Here is a 12,502-nt window from a genome sequence, read left to right as displayed (position 1 = left end):
CTTCCTCCTACGGCCCGCCTTGTATACATGCAATCTTACATAATTTATATGTTTTCTTAATGAAACTAATAGAGAACTCTGGGTTTACTGATACTATAATAAAATATCAGGGGGAGAGATACTTTGTAAAACGGATTCGGCTAACCTACATTTACTTGCAAAAGGATGTCAATGCTTGTTGGAAAGATCTAGCCAGGGAGTGTAACTCCCCATATATCTTGACTAAGAATAGACTTTGTCAGTTTGGAAATGTCATTCTTTTTGATTGAGTTGACACTTTGGGAAGAACACACACGGAGCTCTCAGAGAAAGGGAACTCTGGGCTAAGATGCCAGATCAGTAAGTCAGTCCTGGCAATCAACCGGGTCAGAGATCACAGCTAGACTGCAATAAAAGCCTATTATAAATGCTTTTTGTAGTAATGTACTTACCTTTGTATGACAAACTGGGTGGCTTAAAACAACAGAAAGGTATTATCTCACAATTCTGGAGGGTGAAGTCCAAAATCAAGGTGTTGGCAGTTGGATGCCTTCAGGAGGCTCTGAAGGAGAATTTACTCTCCATGACTCTCTTCTGGCTTCTGGTGGTTACTTGGCATTTCTTGGCTGGTAGATACCCGTCACTCCAATCTCTATTTTCAGTGGTGTTTTTCCTGTGTGTCTCTCTGTGTTCACATGGCCTTCTTATAAGGACATCAGTTATTGGATTTAGGACGTTCCTAATCCTCATTTTATGACCCATGGTCTCATTTTAATGAAACTAATTACATCTGTAAATACCCTATTCCAAATAATTCACATTCTGAAGTGCCAGGTAGACGTGGATTTGGGGGGAAACTATTTAATTCACTACACCTCCCAAACCATTTACCCTCAGTATGGGTACATCAGTACAATCCATCAGAACATGTTAATAAGGCCCAGGGTGCATGTTTCATTCCAGGTACTGGGCAGATTGTTCTAACTGGTTCTAGGCTGATAGCTATATATCTACATTGAAATTTTATCCAGTTAATCAAAAAGGAAACCAGGCAAGAACTTGGGTGGAATAGTACAAATCCACTCCTGAAGGCTACAAAAGAACTCGAAGTACATGCTTATCTGATGGTTGGTCAGTAAGGTCATTTTCTTCTATAAAGCCTGGGACACACTGGTACACATAATAAGGTGATTGATGGCAAAGGTGATTGGACCATAGTGGATTATTATAAGTCATGACACTACGTTTTCTTTTTGAGAAGTGCACAATAAAATGCCTTCTCTGGCTATCATTTTATTGATGGATGAAATAAATTCTGACACTTTGCTTTTTTTTTTTTTTAAGATTTATTTATTTTTTGGGGTGGAGGGGCAGATGGAGAGGGAGACAGAGAGAATCTTAAGCAGGCTCCATGTTCAGCCCGAGACTGACGGAGAGCTCAGTCTGGATCTCATGACCCTGAGATCATGACCTGAGCCGAAATCAAGAGTCCACTGCTTAACTGACTGAGCCACCCACGTGCCCCACTTTGTCTGCTTTTTATTTTGCTATGGAACTTGGTGAACCATCAGCTGATTGTTATTGGTATGTGCATGTGTGTGAATAAGAATATGATTAACAACAGTCTGAGTTGGTACAGAACTTCCTTCCTGGAACCTTTTATTTTTGGCAGGTGTGTGGGAAGATTGAGGAGTCACATGACATCAGATAATTTCAGCAAGGACCAACAACCCTAATCATACATTTTTATGCCTTTAGGGAATTTTTGATATGAATGTTTAGAAACATCTTACCTAAGCTGATTTTCAGATGTGTGCCACATGGATTTTTATTTTACTAGAATTTTTTTGGTTTTATTTTTAATTGTTTATATCCCACATATTCTAGTCAAGACATAAAATATAAAATTAATACAGTAAAAATGATGAAGTGAAAACCAAACCAAGACAACCCCATTATTGGTAAGGGGGTTGGACAAAGGCTACTTAGACATTGTGTGTGTATTTAGCTGATACCATCTTTTGTTAGGGAATATTGGCAATACACTATAAAGCCTTAAGACTCTGCCTTCTGCCTGACCTAGCAATTATTCTCTTAGGAATTTATCTTAAGGAAATTATCAAAGGTGAGGGCAAATATTCAGTTATATTCACTATGTGTAGCGATGTTGCACTATTGTTTATAATGGCAAAGAAAGGGAAATGAATACACAATAATAAATTTGTTAAATTACAGTATATCCATTTTGTAGGTAAATGTAATTTACCTACAACTTAAAATGATGTTGTAGAATAGTATTTAATTCTATTGAAGATGTTAAATATATTGTTAAATTCAGAAAGCATTGTGTAAAATGTAGAAAATGAGCCACTTATAGAAATGCATATACATGCATGGGAAAAGGACAAAATATTAAGAACTAAAAAAAGGTGGTGAATGGACTGATCATTTTTATTTTCTTCTTTTTTCCGATATGTATTTTACATATCTTATGTAGTGAATATTTATTACCTTTGTGAAGAGAAAAGCAAGTTTGTTTTCTTTAAGGAGGTAAGAAAATGAGTACAATGGGAAAATGTCATAGGAAAGTTAAAACAAATCTTGAAATGAGGTTACTTCTCAAAATGTATGCAGTAAGATTCTGTACAGATGGGACATACATTTTGTTCCAGGCTTTCAAAAGCCAACCGAAAGAGGGAAACAGAAATAGCCTTAGTATCTATAAGATGATACTATAGTTATCTAAAATATCTGTAAGGTAAGAACAATTTGTTAGTCAACAATTTAAAAGTGAGTAGAATGGCTGATTTCACTGGACTTTTACCTACATATAGGATGAAGACAAATGCTAGAGACCAATGGAAAGTTAAATATCAGTTATCAGTTCCCCTTTATATAAAGGGTAGCCATAAAGTTTGGAAACAGGATACTATTTTATTTTTTTACAGATTCATATTGTTATTTTATGTTATATTATATACCAACTTTACAGACAGAACCCTTCTGATTACTTGCTTCTTCTGGAGTATGTTAAAGATATAGGTTTATTTATTTTTAAAGATTTTATTTACTTGAGAGAGAAAGAGCAAGCTAGCACTAATTGGGGTGAGGTGCAGAGGGAGAGGGAGAAGCAGACTCCCTGCTGAGCAGGGAGCCCAATGTGGGGCTCCATTCGAGGACTCTGGGATCACCACCTGAGCTGAAGGCAGACACTTAACCGACTGAGCCACCCAGGCGCTCCATGGTTTATTTAGTAAAAATTAGAGAAGTCAACCGAGACAACACATTGAATGTGCTTCTGCTAGGATTAGGGAAAATGTGTTACTAAACCACACTCACTGCAACATGAACTATGCATCGCCACAAGGGATAACACACTTACCATATCAGGTAATATCATGGAACATACCATAACACACTTACCATATCAGGTAATATCATGGAACATACCATGTATCATAACGGTAAAACAAGAAACCATTTATTATGTATATTCACCTGTGTTTCCTGAATTTATGGCCAAGTTATAAAACTGTCTAATACTGTTTTATGCATGCCCCTTTGTAATTCCATAGGGTCACTTTAGCTTTTCTAGGATATAATAAATTCCTTAAATTTAATTTGACCCAGATTTAATCTTTAACGTCAAAAAAAGGGGGTTTTTCATTTTGACGATTTTGATTTGACACAAGTGAACTTCTGGAGAATTTGGTCTTTTTTGCATCTACAAGGGTAAAACAGTTGCCTGATTTTTGGCAGTTAAAATCTGTGCACACTATGCAGCTACACAGCAATAGACATGCTCTTTGCTGTATACCCCCAAGGACTTGTTTTGTCAGTGCAGTCCTAGTGGTAGGTTGGATGCCACTTCCAAGGGTACAAGTTTTGGGACCTTGTAAGAAGAGAAATTCTCAGGGGCGCCTGGGTGGCTCAGTCATTAAGTGTCTGCCTTTGGCTCAGGTCATGATCCCAGGGTCCTAGGATCAAGCCCCACATCGAACCCCACATCGGGCTCCCTGCTCAGCGGGAAGCCTGCTTCTCCCTCTCCCACTCCTCCTGCTTGTGTTCCCTCTCTCGCTGTCTCTGTCAAATAAATAAAATCTTGAAAAAAAGAGAGAGAAATTTTCATGAAAGATGTCACTTCCTAAAGACTTTATTGCATGCACCTTCAGGGACAAACCAAAGCTCACCCTAAAGGCTTTCTTAGGAAATGCTCAACCATCCAATCTTTTTTTAACATTAATATTAACCTATATGATATTACTGAGTTTCTTATATTTACGATAAGGTGGATTTTAAAAAATGCAAAATTAAACTATGAATAGTTTAAAGAAACACAAAGGAATAGTCATAAAGCCTGTAGGCTCTTTGTAGTCAGGAATAATGCTTCTTATCCAGCAATACATATAGAAGACATTAACTAAATATTATAATAATTATTTGATTGATGGCAATATTGATTTACCATGATATTTTTCTTCCAAGTTAGTTTTCACATTAATAAATCAATGCTGTGTGTGATAGGACAGTTTTCAATAAGCTTAGATAATTTAGCCTAGGTATATATAGGCTTCTTGGCTAAACTGTATTAAACAACAAAAAACAGTGAAAACATGTAAAAAATATTTTACAACCAATTTTTCCTTTGAATATTGACTACATGGACAAAATGAGTATTTTGGGAGGTGGAGGACCAAGAAAAACCTTTGTCATTATGTAGCTTTACAGGGTGTGCACATATTGCCTGTCAAATAATCAGTGCTTTCCTTTCCCAGAGGTGAAGACACTTAATTCTTCAAAAGTATACCTGAAAGACAGAATGTTGTGGCCAACCTGTTTTTTCCCCACAAGTTTGATCTGTCTCTAAGTTTACCAAGTTCATGTTTGTCTGCCGGGTAAGTAAGTTAAACACAGGAAACAATCATCATTAAACACTATTCCTACTGTGCTGAGAATTTCTTTCAATTCAAAATAGGCACATGCATTTCAAAAAGTGAGCTGTTAAAAATGGGGCAAATGGGTATCTGTTCAGGTGGAAGCGTAGTAGCCCTGGGTATCATCCCCTGGTCACTGGGGATTCCTCATTTGTCCAGTGCTAGAGCTGGACCACATGATCCCTTCTGCCTGTCAAAGGTTACAGTTATAATTTATCACATCTCTTACTGATTTTTTGTTTTCCAGTATCTTTTAATGTAAATTTTTTAAACATACAGAGAAATTGGAAGTAATGTACAATGAACACCCATCTCTACCTACCATGTAGAGTCTATAATTAACATCTTGGGATACTGGATTTGTTACATGTATATCCAGCTATCCATCTCTCTATCCATCCTTCAATCCATCTTTTAAAATGTACATTTCAAAATAAGTTACAGATTATCAGTATACTTCCTCCTAAATACATCAGTGTGCATAGCATTAACTGGACGTCAGTTTTGCTTACAGTTGTTTTTTAGGTTAAATCTTTTATTTTTAACATGAATGTTTTCTTTCATAACATTTATCTTGGTTAGCAACTATGTACTCCTTGGTATATTTATTTGGTCAATGTTTGCCTCCCCCTTGAAGGCAACAGGGACTGTGCCGTTTTGCTCACCAAGATATCCACAGGGGCTGGTATTACAGTAGATGCTCAATATACAGTATATTTGTTAGGGAACATATGGGAAGTCAGAAAGAAATGGATGGGGCTATAGAAATTCCAAGAAAAAGTAAACCATGGCCTCTCAAACCAGTATAAATATCTGTTATTAAGATTATTGTTGGTGCTGAGGCCATTGAAAGCATTTTGGTAAATGGAGAAGGACATGCTTGCTAAGGAAATTGGCATTTTATGTTGGTTCAATTAAGAAAATAAAATGAAGTACTCTGAGTATCTTCACTGATTGTTCTACATATAAATAAGTTCCTAGGGTTCTGGATGTTTATTTGGTAAGGAAGCTTATAGTACCTCAGTTTGTAATTTAGACATACTTATATCCCACCTCCAGGCTTGAGTCTTTGATAACCAACTTTTCTCTCAAGATGAAATTTCATATGAAAACACTTAAGCCATGAGGCAAATATATTGACCTAAATGCTGACTGATTACAAACCTCATATTTGGCACATGAAAATAGAATCTTGCTCTCCCCTTCTCAACCATGAGGAACCTCCCTTCCTACCATGACTCCTCTCTGGCTATTCCCCCAGCTCCTTTTTGTGATACCATCTCTAGATTAGGATTATGTCTTTGTGAGATATCTAGACTTCTGTGAGACAGCATAAGGGAATCTTGTTAATCTTGTCCCCAGTGTTTCTAAAGTTGTCCAGTGTGATTCAAACTTCAAAGGCTGAAATTTTCTTAGATGACCTTAGCTACCTGATAATTTGAGATTTTGCTTTTCTTATCTTTCTTGTCCCAAGAGCATGTGACAACTTGCTTTATTTCATTGAGAGTTCATAGGTCAGCCAACATTGACCCATCCCCGGAATATACCACCCCTCAAAACTTTTTTTTTTTTTTTTTGCCTGGTCAATCTATCAGAGTTCCAGAACAGGTAATTGCAGACTTGACCTGATTTGAACGTCCTTGTGAAGAATCTGGCCTCAAAGGACCTCTCCAGTTCAAATAACAGGTTACAGAAATTCAGCCACTAGGAAAGCCATTCTTTTGGGTTAGAGTGGTACTTTCCCAGTGTGTTCTGCTTCTGTGCTTAAGGGGAGAGTGGGGGGACAACAGATACATGCAGTCATCTCTGTGAGAATATTTTCTTCAAAAGGACACGGACCAAGGGAACTCTGAAAGCACTGTGACCTTGGGGAGGAGAAGAAAGCTCTGAGATTCAGTGCCATGGAAAGTAGGGGAGGACAAACTTCTTTATCCATCGAAGAAGCCACATGGTGTCTTTCAGATGATAAGATTTAAGTCATCTACTCAGTGCCTTCTTTTCATGCTCTCCCAGCCCCACTCTCCAGTCTCCCAAGCCCTCCTTGCTTCTGCAGCACGCTCTCCTCTTCGACCCCCAACTCTCCAGGAGGGCCCAGGCAGTGCGGGCCTCTGCACCCGACTTCTTCCCGCCTCTCTCCCACCGCGCGGCCCCGCGCTTCCTCCAGTCTTCCGAAGACGTATGAGACAGAAGACTCCTCCACTGCGGAATAAAACGCTCACTAACTCACCCTCAGTTGTCACCCGCTAGACTTTCCTCCCATGCTCAAGGCTTTTGGTCACCTCTGCATAAATATTAAGATCCAGAACCCAGAACCTGAAAAACCGACCGCTGATCAGTCCCGCTCGCTTCCCCGTCAGTGAAAAGCAATCCTATTCCGGCGCGAATGCCCTGTGTCTAGCAGCCGGTTCCCGGCCGACACACGCCCGCGCCGCTGTCCCCTCGCGGGCCCGCGGGTCCTGTCACCCCGGGCTGCCCCCGCCTCTCTCCCGGGCCTGGGCCTCTCCCCGCCTCCCGCCCGCGGACCTCGCCGCCCCGCCTCCGCCGCGGCCGCCATTGGTGCCAATCCGCCCCAGAAGGGCGCCCATTGGCCGGGTGGGAAGTCATTCGCCCAGCACATTCCGCCGCCCGCAGGCTTGCGGGGAAACTTCCTTATTATTGTGACGCCAAAACGGAGAAACCCCGAGCCGGGCCAGAGGGGCTGTCACAGTCGGACTCCCGAGCGGCGGTTCGGCGGCCGCCAAGGTACGCGGGTCGGGGGCCGGGGTTCCAGGGAAGAAGGCACCGCGGCGCTGCAGCCGCGCGACCGCCGCGTTCCGCGGGGCACGGCTGTCAGCGCGCGGCTTTCGGAGGGGCAGCTGCGGTTGCAGGGCGCTCCCCGCGACGACCTGGCGCCGGGCGCGCGGGGAGGTCGGGGCGCGGGAGGCAGGCGGCGGAGCTGCGCCGGGGCCGGGCGCGCTGGGTGCCCTTCGGCTTCGCGCGCGCCTCCCTGGCGTTCTCGGGGCTTGCCCTCTGACCGAAACAGCCCCCGCGCCCGGAAAGGCCGGAAGCAGCCTTAAAAATGGGAGCGCTCCCCCACCCCAACTCGGCTGCGTGCAGACCGGGAGGAATTGCGACGCAGAAAGTCAAAAAGAGGATCCTCCCCTTCCTCCTCGCCTGTCCCTCTTTGAATTCCGGGGCTCCGGTGACACCCTCGCGGGGAGGAACGCGGACCTTTCCCCGCGTAATGGGAACCGGCGAGGCCTCCGCATTTGGGGGGAACCCCGGCGGCCGCGAGGAGTTTGCAGTGAGGACGCGGGGCTCGGCGTCTGAGCTGACAGCGCCGGTGGGGCCGCGGCGCCCGGCACCACCCACCCCGCGGAGGCTGTGCCGGGCTCGCCTTGCCCCGGTCCGCCTGCGGGGCGGAGCCGGGGCGAGGGTGTGTGTGGACACGTGTGTGTGCGTGTGTGTGTGCGGACACGTAAGTGCGTGGACGGGCGCGGGGGTGTCAGGAGCTGGGACGTTCGGGGGCAGGTGGCACTTTGAGTCACTTGTAAACGTGTGGAGTGGGCAAACCGGGACAACTGACAGAGAAGAGCATGTGTAACCTGAAACGGATGAGCCAGGGAGCGCGGTGAGCAGCACCTGAAGCAACTGTGCAGTGATTCTGGGTATGCACCGCGGGCCCCGGGCAATGTGTATTTGAACTTTGCTTTTGGTCTATCACGGTTTTTGGCTGTTTTCTGGTTACATTGTTCTTTAGCTTTTAAATCAGCCCCATTCGGAAGTACCTTGAATTCATAGCTAAGCAAGCCTTTCAGGATTTTGCTTGCATTCGTTACACACGGAATGCTTTAGCAAAGACGATTCGAGAGCTCTCTTCCATTTTTGTATGTCTTCTGGCTCCTTCCACAAATAGGAAGCTATTTCTAGAACCTTTCTTTTGATGATTTGATAACATCAGTGAACTGATTTTTAACTCCAGACTGAGAAGAAAGAAAAGTGAAATAAAATGAGGATTGGCAGCCTTTTTAAATGCAGTGACTCTGGAGAGAGATGTCTTGTTTTAGTAGGCAGATTACTGTGAAGCTTTCTCTCTTCTTGTACTTTATTTTACCCTGGGGGCAGGGGAATGACATTATAAATCAGAAAAGGGGAGTAATATATTTAACCTCCTTCTGAAGCAAAATAGATGAATTACACATTATTGTCTGACCCCACTAAGGCTAGGAACCTTCTGGAGAAACTATGCAGGAATCAAGGAGGAAGGCTCACAGCCTCTTTGGCAAAACTCCTCCTTTGGTATGTAAAAAAGAAACCATCGATTAGCATACAGTTTTACTTGTTATGTATGTAGTTGGGTTTTTATTTTTGAAAAAAGAAACAGATTCTAAAATGTTCCAAATGGTGTGGGGAGTCTTTGGTTATAGCATTTCTTTCTGAGTAACAAATTTAAATTTCTTAAGATTCGCATAAGAATTAAAAAGAATTTTAAAAAGATGAGAGTTGCACTCCTGAAGATGTAAGATAGTTTTGCTGCAGTTTCAGAAATAAAAGTAATATTCTCCAAATTGAACGGGATTTCCTACATAAAAGATAGAAATAAAGTTACGATGATAATACATTAAAATTATGGAGGACTTTTTTCTTTTGAGAGACTTAAGGTGCCTCTCAGATAGTCTCATCTTGTTTTGCCTGAAAGAGGATGTGGTGATGACAGGAATGAAAGAGAAAGTCTTCAAAAACAGTTCTGGCAAAATAAGCTATACTGTGTGTGGTACATGGAAAAAAATGGAGGAAAATAGACAAAATTGAATTATTTTTCAAAATTTTCTCTTTTTAACCTAAATGGGAGATTTAAAAATAATTTTATTTTTCCTTTATATTTACTACAAATACCAGTAATTTTTTAAGGTGCTACCTGTGTCTCAAGTTCACCTTTAGAGGTGACATCTTTGTAGTTGGTTAGAGATTATCTTACTGGTACTTAACCAAACTCCAGTCTTAAGGTGCAGTTATTGGGGAATATTTAAGCTTGCATAATATAAAGATGTTCTTATTTTCAGAAGTTTACTTCTCATTTTCTTTTCAATAACATGAAAGCACTTTGTAGCACCGTGCTAATGTTAATTATGATTTCTTTAACTTGCAGGTCTTCAAGGTGAGGGAAAACCATTCTGGCTTCTAGTCCAAATGCCAAGGGTGTGACCTGTGGTGAGTTACCTAATTTCTCTGAATCCAGTTTCCTCATCTTGTTTTTTTTTTTTCCTAAGATTTTATTTATTTATTTGAAAGAGAGAGACAGAGATAGTGAGAGAGCACAGGTGGGGAGGAGAGGGAGAAGCAGACTCCCCGCCGAACAGGGAGCCCGATGCGGAACTTGATCCCGGGACCCTGGGATCATGACCTGAGCTGAAGGCAGACGCTCAACCGACTGAGCCACTCAGGCGCCCCCAGTTTCCTCATCTTGTACATGGAGATAATATCTAACTCACAGAATCGACAAGAGGATTAAACAAGATAAACTATGTAAAGGACTCATGTTAGTATAGCTGCCTAGATAGGGACCTTAACAAATCCTTAATGACTTCCCTTTGCTGTGATGTAGTGAAGAGAACAAGGTGAGCCCAGGAAGTAGGAGACCTAGTTTCTGGTCTCTGCTTCAACCACTTACTTCTCAGAGGACCGAAGTTACTTGGCCTCGGAAGGCTTCAGCTGCCATTAAAATGAGGTTAGGAATGTAAGTTTCTTGCCTAGAGGTTGGATCAAATAGACTTTTAAGGTCTTTTTAATAAGATAATCCCTTTGATGATATAATTCTGTTGTCTTTAGACATTGACTGCATTTGGAAATAGTACTTACTGGTGTCAGGGGCATGTGTTTCTCTGTGTGAACCAGTAACTGGATTAATATTGTAAGTCAGGGTGGATATGGAGGAAAGTCTGGCTATCTATGGGATTGTTTCACTCACCTCTCCCCCGTCTCTGGCTAACATAGGTTCTGTTTGCCTATAAACATGGCCGGTGATTCAGCTAATATAAGCTCACTAACTGTAGGCAGTTTTCTTTAAACATTTATTTTCAAAATTGGTGAAAGGGTGGGCGCCTGGGTGGCTCAGTTGGTTACGCGACTGCCTTCGGCTCAGGTCATGGTCCTGGAGTCCCTGGATCGAGTCCCGCATCGGGCTCCCTGCTCGGCAGGGAGCCTGCTTCTCCCTCTCTCTCATGTGCTCTCTGTCTCTCTCATTCTCTCTGTCTCAAATAAATAAATAAAATCTTAAAAAAAAAAAATTGGTGAAAGGGTGGAACTTGGCTTCATTTTGTTTGTGAGATGGTATCGTGTCATGTTTAAGAGCATGGACTCTGGAGTCTAGAGGAGATTTGAATCCTGCCTTTGCCATTTACTAAGTTTCTATTTCAACTACTTTTTTTTTTTTTAAAGATTTTATTTATTTGACAGAGAGAGCACAAGCAGAGGGAGAGAGAGGGAGAAGCAGGTTCCCTGCTGAGCAAGGAGCCCGATGTGGGGCTCGATCCCAGGACCCTGGGATCATGACCTGGGCCGAAGGCAGCCGCTTAACCGACTGAGCCACCCAGGCGTCCCTCAACTACTTATTTACATGTAGTGTCTTGGGCATTTAACCTTGCTAAGCCTTGAAGTTATTGTAAAGGGCTAAATAATCTGTGTGAAGTTTTTAGCAAGACTCAGACACAGAGTAGTATTCTTCTTTATTTAGCAACTATTGAGCCCCTACTGTGTGGCAGACACTTCTCTAAGGATTGGGAAATGAACAAAAGAAGCTCAGTCCTGGGCGCCTGGGTGGCTCAGTTGGTTAAGCGACTGCCTTCGGCTCAGGTCATGATCCTGGAGTCCCGGGGTCGAGTCCCGCATCGGGCTCCCTGCTCGGCAGGGAGTCTGCTTCTCCCTCTGACCCTCCTCCCTCTCATGCTCTCTGTCTCTCATTCTCTCTGTCTCAAATAAATAAATAAAATCCTAAAAAAAAAAAAAAAAGAAGCTCAGTCCTTCCTTCACAGAGCTTTCATTCCTGAATTCTAGCATGCTGGTGCTATTGAGAAACACCACCCTTTACTGACAGCTTCAATTGTAGAAGGCATTCTACTTTCAGATCTGCTAAAACGTGGTGAAGGAGGCTGCATTTTAGAATGGAGGAAATACAGTATTCTTTTTTTTGTTACTGCATAGGGAATGTTTCTCTAGTATTACCTGGAAAACAAAACTGTTAACAAACTGAAGTTGTGGGAGTGCTGCTTTTCCCTGATTTGGGTTCACGTCACGAGGGCACTTAGCAAGCAGCGCTGGGCTCTTGCACTTTGCTGAGAACTGGAGACCCAGAGATGAGTGAAACCTATCCCTGCCATGGAGAAGCTCCCAGCCTGTGTACAGGTGGAAATTGGTGGGTGAGATGCAAGAAGCAGCAACACTACCTCAGTAGTACTTTTCCGTTTCTTTTATTGTGAAGTAATTGTAGCCATAAGACAATATATGTAATATATGTGCTAAGAGGCAACAATAAAAGGACAGAAGCAGAACATTAGCCATGCTGTCGAAGCTCCCATTGTGCTCCTTCCACACTGTACCCTCCAGCTCTCTTG

At 42.5% G+C, this 12,502-nt stretch overlaps 1 protein-coding gene across 5 annotated transcripts in view; it reads left to right on the top strand.

Annotated features, from left to right (window-relative positions):
- Window positions 1-7,531: 7,531 nt before the first annotated feature.
- The window catches only part of HERC3 (HECT and RLD domain containing E3 ubiquitin protein ligase 3), a 128,110-nt gene continuing 123,139 nt past the window's right edge, over window positions 7,532-12,502 (top strand). For 2 of the 5 annotated variants that reach the window (XM_035004526.1, XM_035004522.1), the window contains exons 1-2: window positions 7,532-7,655; window positions 10,042-10,103. The gene's annotated coding sequence lies outside the window, so the exon portion shown is untranslated. Of the gene's footprint in view, window positions 7,656-8,002; window positions 8,561-9,114; window positions 9,192-10,041; window positions 10,104-12,502 lie in introns of those variants that run through there. The other 3 variants (XM_035004524.1, XR_004679171.1, XM_035004525.1) reach the window with 3 other exon arrangements.

Source organism: Mirounga leonina, unplaced genomic scaffold (genome assembly GCF_011800145.1).
Source record: "Mirounga leonina isolate KUSES-001 unplaced genomic scaffold, KU_Mleo_1.0 Mir_129, whole genome shotgun sequence".
NCBI lineage: Eukaryota > Metazoa > Chordata > Mammalia > Carnivora > Phocidae > Mirounga > Mirounga leonina.
This window is presented reverse-complemented; position numbering and strand designations above follow the sequence as displayed.